This window comes from Scylla paramamosain, chromosome 21 (assembly GCF_035594125.1).
Source record: "Scylla paramamosain isolate STU-SP2022 chromosome 21, ASM3559412v1, whole genome shotgun sequence".
Taxonomy (NCBI): Eukaryota; Metazoa; Arthropoda; class Malacostraca; order Decapoda; family Portunidae; genus Scylla; species Scylla paramamosain.
This window is the reverse complement of record NC_087171.1, coordinates 13,556,123-13,567,711: the sequence shown is the minus strand read 5'-3', so window position 1 is coordinate 13,567,711 and position 11,589 is coordinate 13,556,123. Positions and strand designations below refer to the sequence as shown.

General features: G+C 38.2%; 1 long non-coding RNA gene across 4 annotated transcripts in view; it reads left to right on the top strand.

Moving 5' to 3' along the window:
- LOC135111050 (uncharacterized) overlaps positions 1-11,589 on the top strand; it is a 46,389-nt gene continuing 34,800 nt past the window's right edge. For 3 of the 4 annotated variants that reach the window (XR_010273544.1, XR_010273545.1, XR_010273543.1), the window contains exons 1-3: positions 1-272; positions 531-680; positions 4,556-8,212. This is a non-coding gene — a long non-coding RNA (uncharacterized LOC135111050). Of the gene's footprint in view, positions 273-530; positions 681-4,555; positions 10,584-11,589 lie in introns of those variants that run through there. The other variant, XR_010273542.1, reaches the window with a different exon arrangement.

Here is an 11,589-nt window from a genome sequence, read left to right as displayed (position 1 = left end):
TCTCCGCAACGACATTCCCTGAATTGCTGAAGTGGAAATACAGAAAGAAAGATTTATTTCCAATACTTTTTATCTTTGTTCCCGTCTCTTATCGCCTGGCAGGCATGCAAGAGCTGCCAGGACCAGGTTATTGTACGGCAGCCTCGCCCGTCCAATAAACATGGATAGGAGGACGAGAGTAGTGTGACACAAACATCCCCAGCGAGAGGCAGTAGCTAGAAGACAGTGTCTTGGCGTTAGCTTGTGTCCACAGTGATCTCCATTACTCCCAGGTACTGGTTACTGGCAAACTGAAGTTATATTATACTGTAAATAAATGAAAAAAAAAAAAACACTTTTCTCTATAGGTATAGCTCTACTGTGTATTGCCTTTATTATGTCATTTAATGGTAAATGCTGTTTGACCATGGTACGCAGACAGGCAGCCAAAGTGATATATCACTTTTCTTTTTATAATGCAAGTGCCAATGATTAATGTTCATGCAAATACCGCTTAAAACATTTTTCGTGTTATTTTCTTTTCTTTGTAGTTGTTTGCGCGTGGGAACGTCGTTTGCCAGGTTGCAGCGTTATTTTTGTTTATTACGTCTCTAAGTGTTTACGGAGAGGGTGACGACAGGAGAAAATCAATGAGTGTGTGTTGCTTGGGCGAGGACAAAAGCGTGCGAGCATCACAGCAAGTACGTTAACATCACAATTTAAGGTTACTAGTTATTTATTGTTGTTTTCCTCCTTTCTTTAGTCGTTATTGGGAGCAACAGGTTCGCCTTTTTTCCATTTTTACTTCGTTTTCGTGTGTGTGTGTGTGTGTGTGTGTGTGTGTGTGTGTGTGTGTGTGTGTTACATCACTCTTAAGTCACAGCTGGAATTTAACGCATTTGGTTAAGATGGAGATTTTTTTTTAACATCATTTATACAATAGGAGTAAATCTACCTTGAGATCCTTCGTTTCCTCAGAAAACGAAGACTCTGATCAGTCTGAGGAAACAACATGATTTGCCAGGGAGTGGTGTAATGAAGCCTCATGGAGCAGGGAGGCCAGGAAGTCTTGAAGCATCGACACCTACGTAGGTTTAGGATGAGGAAACTCCTTATTCGTGGCCGCCATTTCAGAGAGAGAGAGAGAGAGAGAGAGAGATAATGTACCTATAACTGGAAACGTTATTAAGAGGATATCAGATGACGCAACCAACGAGCAGTAATTTGTTACAGTATTCTTAAACTTTCCCATATATCGATTTTTTTTTTAATTAAGAGAATATTTCGGGATTTCAAGAGTCTTTCAATAATTGTAGCTTAATATCGATTCTGCTTCATTACTAGTAGAAAAAAAAAAAAAAAACGTCCACGAGAACCTGATCAACGATCTCTGTGGCCTTAGGAAGTAATCCTTTTGAGAGTCTGAAGCTTTTCTTAGTACTCGAACCTTTTCTCAGTACTCACATTGATCATGTCTCGAGTTCTTTACTGGCATCCCTTAGCAGTGCCACACTCGCGACAGCATCCATTTTGGTATATCAGTGTCACATTACAACGTTAACAATGATGCAGGCAGGATATTGAGGATATAGCTCTGTGGTGTATCTATTCAGTCATGGCTATATTATTATTATAGGGGTAATGCTAAATAGTCGGACCGCATCGCTAAGACAAAAGTCCCAACTTAAGATTGCTCATAAATTAATTATGCTTTCCAAGAAAATAATTTCGAAAAGACAAGGAAGGACAAGACAAGCTTTTAATTATTTTACACAATTGGTAATTTATTATCCTTTATACTCATGTGTAAATATTTTCCTTTCCTCTCTCTCTCTCTCTCTCTCTCTCTCTCTCTCTCTCTCTCTCTCTCTCTCTCTCTCTCTCTCTCTCTCTCTCTCTCTCTCAGAAAGTGACAAGATTTATATTTTATGTCATATGAAAAAAAAAAAAAATATGGAATTGCTAGGTAGCGTGAACTCATTAAGCCTCACGTATATAATATCCTATTCCAAGGGAGTAGATGAGAGAAATCACAAATCTGACGTCTGTAGTAATCAAAAATTCATAGAGATTCTACATAACGCATCCTCTGGGAATTTGTCAAAAGAGTATGATAATGCTGACAGGCTGAACAGGATTCAGTACTAGAGCTGCTGTTTGGTTCATGCGAGTAAAACGTAATGTTGACGTACTACTCTTAGTAGACTGAATAATAATAATAATAATAATAATAATAATAATAATAATAATAATAATAATAATAATAATAAAGTTTTGTTATTCCTTATGATTCCTTTTGTTGTTACGTTTATGATATATTACTGCTACTGTTACTACTACTACTACTACTACTACTACTACTACTACTACCAGTAATAATAATAATAATAATAACAATAATAATAATGCACCTCACACATTACCTTCACTCTAATAACTCTCCACAAACCTTTTGTTCATTTACGCAGTATCCCTTTCTCTATCTCTCATTTTCCTATTGTATTCCTTCATTCCTTCTTGTAGTCTTAACTCATTTAACTTACCGTTACCATCTTTCTGTTCTTCACGATTTGCATAAAGAATTATCATGTTTCTTACATAATCTCCCTTCTTTTCATGAGTCCACATCCTGTGTTTAATCAATCCAGTTATAACGTAAAATATCTATTTCCTCTCATAATAATACTAGACCATCCGCTCTTACATCATCGTCCAGTCCGCTTTATTCTTATTCTTCCACTATATAAACTTCACTTGGAGTAAATTTCCATTCTTAAACGCTCTGAGCTCTCATAATACTTTTTTTTTTTCAAAGGGTACAGAGATAATCAGGTTCTCACGTGCGTTTCCTCATTTGTTACGCATTCTCACGAGTGTTTTCTCATTTGTTATGTAGAGTCCCTATTATGAAGCGATTATTAAAATAAAATAAAAAAAAAACTTTGATGATACATATACTTTTTACATGTTTACAAGTGTTTACATTATTTTCTTCCACCATAGTCTCAGAAATTGTCTGAATAAGAAGCTGAATCTTTTCGGGAAATTGACCAAAGAGCGAGTCCGTTATATTCGCGCTTTTCAGGAAAGACTTTAAATAAAAACCTTGCCTTGTATATAATGAAGAAGAAGAAAAAAAAAGATTAATAAATAAGAAAAAAGTTAAAAGAATTCCTTCGTATTGTGTTTTTGTCTTCCATAAAAAATAGCTATAGTAGTTGGTTAATTGGGAGTGTGTGTAACATTGGTCTTCATTACAATTGTCTGTCAACAGTCAGGCGCTCATTATACTTGTTTGTGTACTTAAGTATTGTCCTGTCATAACAAATTATCTCTCTCTCTTAGACTTGCGTTCTTTCTTTTTGTATTTATTTACGTCCTCGTCCTCGTCCCCGTCAGAGTGAGTGATAGCGTGGTGTGGAGAGAGTGCTGATCCTTGGTTGTCTGTCGAACTTTTCCCTAACCTTTTTATCTGCCTGACATGAACACCTTTGTGAAAACTGCAAAGCTCAGCACATCAGTGACGAGGACTGATTCTCGTATATTATTTTTAACAGCAATCATCTTCTTTCTATACCTGCAAAAAATCATGTTATAGGATTTGATACAATATTGAATTATTTAAGGTCTTATATAATGTCAGACCATCATTAATTGATTTGCCGCTCTCACCTTATGATTCAAATCAATTCGGCTCAGAGCTGGGTTAGATTAGGTAAGGTTAGAATATATTATACTAGGTAACGTAACCTGACCAATACTAATCTAGCTTAGCTTACCTTAAAAATAGCTGGAGTGGCTCGTTACCACGTGTTTCGTTTTCTTTTTTTCACATAACCGTAAAGAGAGAGAGAGAGAGAGAGAGAGAGAGAGAGAGAGAGAGAGAGAGAGAGAGCTCCTCCCTCCTAAACCCAATAGCCCCGCATTGATCCTACGCCACGAAGAGTTGGTGTGGTGTACGGGAGGCGGGTCTACGCTCTCAAGGCTTCAGTAGGATAAAGGCTTCGGTCTTGTCTCCTGACTTTCTCTCTCTCTCTCTCTCTCTCTCTCTCTCTCTGATGATCTGATGTCAACACAAGATAAATAATTACAATGACTCCTATTCATTCTGAGCATGGTAAGACTAGCGCTATATAACACATAGAAAGACACACTGCGTATTTATTGATACACAAATGCTCAGCTACATCTACGCTCGCTTTTCATGAATTTCTAAACATTGGACTAAACAGAAATGGACACACACACACACACACACACACACACACACACACAGACAGACAGACTTTACATAAAATATATATTCTTTAACAACTTTGGCCCGTATTCTGAAATTGCTTCAAGCTCTCTTACGGACTATTTTCAAAGTCTACGGTGATCATTTGTCAAGTCCTCGTGGGTCTTTTCCCCCCCCCTCAAAGGTGCAGAACGCTTACTGAACTAGCAAAACCCGCTGACTTCCACTACAACCTGTTAAAAGTAGTCTAGATTATAAGCAGGAAGGTTTTGAGAATATGGTTCTTCAAATGCCGAAGATTCAATTCGTCAGTAATAATTAAATTTATCAATCCACCAGGAATGTGCACTGATGGAGGTTCCCCGCTATTCTTCGCCTGCTCAGCTCGGGGACTGACTGACGACCGTATCTGCATTGCTACCCATCAGCCACCCGTCGTCCCCAGCTTGTGGTGACATATGATAATGACAAGAAATTCATAAGGATACTATTAAGCTTTATAAACCCTACCTCACAGTCTCTTAAAAATCTAGAATAGTACAAAACTCACAAATAATACTCGAAAATATATCTCATGATTATCTTATGAAATTATGTATTCTGTAACGCCACCGAGCCTGATCTATCCGACTGTGTTCAATGAGAGTGGTGAAGAAGCTGCCGGGGACCCTCGCCTGCAGGAAGAGAAGTATGTAGTGGGTCTGACAGTGCTGCTTACTTTGATACTTCTCGGGGTGATGGCCTCAGTACTCATGTGCATCGCCTCCCGCCAGGAACCGGGTATCTTCGAGGGAATCAGGTTCAAAAACAGATTATCCCACAGAGAGGTTGTAAAGCTTCCCCGAAGAGTTAGGTTTCAGTTGCCGGAGAGCCATATTAATCTAGGCTTTTCTAAAAAGTTGCTTCTCTCTCCCTCTAAGGAAAATGAGAACGAGGACGAAGAACAGGAGGAAGAGGAAGGAACGATCACTATTTGCTCATAAGTACCAACACAATGTGTGTCTTGCACGACCAGTATTTAAATGTAAGGTTCTGTGTATCACGTGTCTTTAATAATTTGGTAGACGTAGACCATTTACATGTGACTTGCAGACGTATTTACACTTACACTGAGTATCACGGCAGCTAGTTATATTATTCTCTCTCTCTCTCTCTCTCTCTCTCTCTCTCTCTCTCTCTCTCTCTCTCTCTCTCTCTCTCTCTCTCTCTCTCTCTCTCTCTCTCTCTCTCTGTGTGTGTGTGTGTGTCCGTAAATCATATCAATAACAGCTCCTCATGGATCAGCTAAATGATGCATATATGATGATAAATACTCACTGTATAACACGTGTGTGGTGGTTTTGTTTTGGGGTCACGCTCGGTTACGTTACAGTGGCGTGATTCGTGTTGCGCCGCATCACAAATTCTAAGTCCATGGCGATGAGGCTCGCTTGGAGGAATAATATAACGCGTGTGTTAGCGTGTTGGTACGCGGGTAATGCTGCGTCACGCTGCCACAATAACTAGTCCCGTGGCAGGTATTATTCACCATTGTATTATTGACTGATATTTCTGTTGCACTGGATGGAAATTAATTGTCATATTAATATATAATCAAATAATTATTTATGCGTGACACATTTGTATTGTACGTAGTGCCACTAATTCAAATGGCCATGTGTTGTCTGGAACTATAGTCTGGAACTAGTCCGCGTGTAGGCCTCTGCGGGGGTATGAGAGAGCTGCCACGTCAGTTCTACCTCCATCATGGCGTTAGACAGGTATATGGATTGCGATTTGGGTTTACTCTACTTTTTTTTCCTGCCCTATAGTGGAAAACCTGGGATTCTGTACAACTTAATTTTGTGAGTAATTCCAAATCATTCTTGTTAATGTGGTGTGCTGGTGTAATATTAGGTTAGTGTCCATAAGGGGACGAAGCTTCACCGGCTTGTTTAGATTAGGTTAGAGTCCTTAGGTGGAGGGTCCAGGCTAGTTTACGTTAGCTTTATTGTGGTGGGGGATATTCCCTGTTGATTTTTTTTTTTTCTCCCAAAATCGGTGTTTTCTTCAAACTTTTAAGGTTTAAAAAAATTCGCCTATTTTGGCTTTCCCCACTGTAAAACCCCGTTTTCCCACCAGGTCCCCAAGCTTGCTACTCCTGGAGAGAGGCAGAAATAGAATATAGAGGGAGCCACTATTGGTAATATTCTCTCTCTCTCTCTCTCTCTCTCTCTCTCTCTCTCTCTCTCTCTCTCTCTCTCTCTCTCTCTCTCTCTCTCTCTCTTAGATCAGTGAGCCTAATAATTGTTTCCTTTCTGAGACAGAAAAAAAAAAAAAGATAAAAAGAAAAAAAACTCTTCTAGCAGCGCAGGTAACATTACCCAGTGGTGTGCTCAGAGGCGGAAACCCTTTTGTAATAGATGTCTTTTTCGGCGACTTTGTATCATCCTCTAATTTTTATATGAAAGGCGCTGGCACACTAACACATTTTCTGTTACTTTTTTTCGTCAACTTATGAAAATGGACAATTTCTTGAGAGCGTCCCGTCACACACGCACAGCCATTTGTCTGCACTTTCCGCGACAGTAAACGAACATGGCTCCTCTGACGCACAGGCTAGCAGTCTCTCTCTCTGCACTTTATTGCATGTTTCGTAAATCGTAGACGAGCCAAAGGAACTAAAATGGTATCTAGTATATGGGAGTAGAGAAACTTTCCAAAAGTTTAAACGTCTATCGAGTCATGCGAGCCACAGTTTGCTGCTATATATCCACAAATGAAATGTAACGACATGTGAAGTTAAACGATTTTATATATTCTTTATTTGAAATTTAATAATGAAAATAATAAAAGGTTTTACTTCTCGTCTCTATATAAGCAATGGATTTTCATTTGACAACGTTGATAACTCTCCTCCCTGAAAACGATCACTCCCGTTTAACGATGTAGATGGAAAGAGACGATGGAATGAGGTAAAAGTTCACGGAAACCGACGGAAAAATTGGCGGAAAACGTGCTGGTGTGACGGCGCCGCAGAGGAGTGTCACAACACAAAAAGCGCAAGAAAATTAGTTCGACACGTTCTGACGAGGGAAGAAACAATAACTTCATTTCAGTGTTTTCCTTCCTTCGTTCATAACAAACACGTGATTATACATCTCAGAAACACTGGATATCATTTTTCCACAAAAAAAAACAGTAATCTCATTGTATTATGACAAGAGGATAGCCAATAATTTCTCACGTAGTGCATTTTACCTTCCTTCCAATACAACAAAGATCTGATTGCACATTCCTAGAAAAAAAAAAAAAAAAAACTTTCTATTACCTAGAAGAGAGAGAAGAAAAAAACTTGTATGCATTCTGACAAAAGAAGGCGACTCAATAACTTCTCCCTTCATATTTCTTAATCACTTAGAATAGATACGCTCCTCTAGACACTGACACCCTCCACAGCACATATTTACAACCTGACATTTGCTAGTTAAATACCACTCAGGGAGTATTTATTGTTTTTCATAATGACTCAAAACAGACGTAACCGTACGGCGACGCAACAAGACAGCCACTCAACTCCTCGAACGTGTTGAGATCTATCACCTTTAACCCAAAACTAAAGACGTGTTTACCATTGGGTTCATCGCCCCTACATTGGGGACTTCCCTTCCGTATAACAATGAAACTGCCTGTAAGATAGCTATAAAGACTTCAGGAACTGAATCTCTTCTCTTCCACTCACTATCTCGGTGAAATAATCTAGACGACTTTTTGAATATGCAAGTGCTCACATTTGTTTACATTAGATTCTTCCGGGAATATTATGTAGAATGAGTGGTAATTTGTCTTACCGCATTGAATAAGGAACTTGATTAGGTAGTGTGTCAGTACTTGTCTCGACCAACCAAGCCTACTCGAATCGGTTCCGTTCATCTGGCTCGAATGAATCCCTTGAGGGCGAGTGGGAGTCGGAGAGCAGTAACTGGAGACGTGCACGCGAGGAGGACCTGTATGTTGGTATGTTTGTTGTTTCCTTGTACTACGCGTTGTCCGGCGTTGTTCATTTGAGTTCTGATTGTAGGTAGCAAGTTAACAAGGGCTCGTCATTATCGCATTGCTAAAGGTAATAACAGAAAAGCCCATAATCGTAACTTAAGAAAAGATGTTTGCTCCTTCACTGGTGTGCGGTTATATTTCCCTTGGACGTTTTCCTCCTGACGCTTTCCCATTATTTCCCTACGGACACATTTTCCTCTGGACATTTCCCTTCGCGGACTCATTTCGCCCCTGGATATACGAGTATTTATTCCTTTTTTACTGCTACGATGTTTTTTGTTAACATTCAGATCTCATTTAATAGTTTGGATGGATACCAGGAGAGGAGAAAGAACATAAAGTTAATCACGTCTTTCCTCGGTTGCAGATTTGTTAAAAGACTACAGTATACAAAAATCTCTTAACTGTAATTGAGTATGAGAAGAATTACCTGCCAGTGAAAAAGTTAACAAGCAACGTTATTGGCTAAGTAGATGGGGATAGAGAAAACTGTCTGAAAGGAGAAACGTCGAACGGGAAAAATGTCCATGGGAGAAAATAATTCAGAGGAAAAGGGTGGAAGATAGTGGAAGGGAGGGGAGATCCTGCCCCGAATCCCACCAGGTGAAGAGCGTTCTTTTTTTCCTATCAAGCAGAAAGTGTTTTGACTGGAATGTCATCAATACAACGAGAAATTACTGTTAAATAATATCAAAGGGAAGAAAACGAACAAATTTTAATGTTATATTCTTTTATATAATATTCATATCATACAGTATTGTCAATTTGTACTTTTGTATTGTCTTATTGAATTACATTAAATTCAAATTTCAGTCACAGAGTATTTAAAAAAAAAAAATTGTTTTTTTTTGTTTGCGCAGCATGAATAATTTCTTTATTGTGAGTTGTCCGAAGACTGGTGTCAGTAGAAGTTATAATGTGACTGTAGATTAAATTTGGAAATGTTCTTAACTGTTTAGCCCATTAGTAGTTCCTGGCAGGAAGGAATGTAAATGGCAGGAAGGAGCGTATTATGTGTAAAATTATGTGTATGTGACAGTCCTGGGGAGACCGGATCATCATAGGGGACCAGATGGCTCCATGGTAATGTCTTGCTTGGCCTTGTAACCAAAAGATGGCGAGTTCAGTCCTGCATGTGATGGGTGCCTTTTGGTCCAAGGAGTGGGGTCCTCACAAGCCTGACCCTTCACCGTTACATTGCATCATGCAAACTATGGTGGTGCCATGATCTCAGCTCTTCAACACATAATACTTTTCACTTCCAATGCATTTATATTTGGAGTATCAAGGAAAATGTATTTGCGACGGAAATTCTTGTGGGAATTGTTTTAAGCATATCATCCATCATATGTGGGAAATGTGTGTTGTGTTGGTGCCGCTCGACTGCTGTTGTTTATTAAAAGAATAAGCAGCGCCTTGATGATTTGTGTGTTTATTCGTGTTATTGTATTATTGTATCGTACTTGAAAATACAAACACTTGTATATAATTTTGAAATAATGCTTATTCCTATCATTAGTGCAGTATTTTTCATGAATACTGCAAAAGAAAGCTCCACGATTTTACATCAAGCAGTGATTTTGTAACATAATTTACCATATTTCTCTCTTTGAAATAAACATACTGATGATAATTATCCTTATCTTTTCATCCAGTCTCATGTTAAGAGAAAATGTCGTTATCAGGCACTGTTAATGAACCTTTGCTGAAAAGAAAGCTGACCAACTCCCGGAATATGATGCGTGCGTTCAGACTGCTTAGTACGTGTGTAAGATTTCAAAGACTAAAAAAAAAAAAGTACAAGAATAAACTCCCTTTGTTTAACTATGAAGGATTTTAGTAAAAATAACATAGAAGAATGTAGCGACAAATTTTACCTTCATTTTTACTTAAAAGTTTCATGTTTGAATGCAGAAAGGAGTTGATTAACTGATATCAGGAAAGTATCATACATGAAATGCATGTAACCGTAACCTAGGTCAAGTAATAATTGCTTATGACTGGAGGCTCTGCTTGAGAAACACCGAAAGTGACCCGAGGTGTGTTCTCTTGCAGGACAGTGTTCCTGCATACAAGAGCATGGTGGCCATAAGCTAAGTGGTGTCCTACGGCTTCGAATTGTTGCCCCATCCCCCCTTATTACCCAGATCTGGCACCTTCCTTTTCCCACACATGAAGAAGCAGCTGTGAGGTTTATCTTTCGCTGATGACAAGGAGATCAAGAAGGTCAAGGAGGTTTTGGAGGGATTCGGTCAACCATTCCTTAGGGATGGATTTTTGCAGTTGATGACGAGACCAGAAAAATACATCATGATCAAAGATTACGTTGGAGAGAGAGAGAGAGAGAAAAAAAAAAGCAAGTTGAGTGGACCTTTGCTCTATTTTAACTTCTGGGTTAGGCCGGAAACTCAATGAACACTCCTCGTATCTACTTCCGTAAGCTCCTCGTTCTCACTCCTTCATATACACTCGTCCTCATTGCCTCACGCAACCTCTTCCCCACCCCCTCACTCACTCACTTGGTGGATGGAACACAATGACAGCGGTGATCCATAATATAAAATTGAAATCACCCACCTCTCCCTCCACTACCGTATCTTGGTATCGGGAAGGAGGTTGCTGTATGGTATGATGGGACTTTTAATGACCTGCCACCCGCTGTCACTCACCATGCCTCGAGATTCGTTTTCCATTACTAGAGTTTTTTTTTTTTTTTCTTATATGAGGAGTTATGAGGCGAAGACACGTGTTCTCAAACGTGCTAGCGTCATATTTCAACTGCTGTAATGAAAAGTACTTTGGTTTTCAACGATGTTTCTATTATTCTAGCGACAGTTTGACAAGGGTTCTGCATCGTCAAAAGAGGAAAAACACTCATGAGAAACTGATTTATCATGTCTGTTGTTCTATCAAGATGGTTCCTATGAGAATCCAAAATGTTTAAGAATATGAACGAAAATACCATCATGCATCATAGGAATAACTGAAGATTCTTAATTAGTATAATAATAATAATAATAATAATAATAATAAAAAGAATAAGGAAGATGATAATGATAATAATACACACATATATGATAAAAAAAATCCATATAAAAATACTTATAATATATATATATATATATATATATATATATATATATATATATATATATATATATATATATATATATATATATATATATATATATATATATATATATATATATATATATATATATATATATATATATATATATATATATATCTGAGCTTCTTTTGCAGTTTTTCTTTTCTTGATGACTTTATATTTCTTTCATGACCACTCTCCTGTCTGGCCTCGTGTGTGATTTTTAATT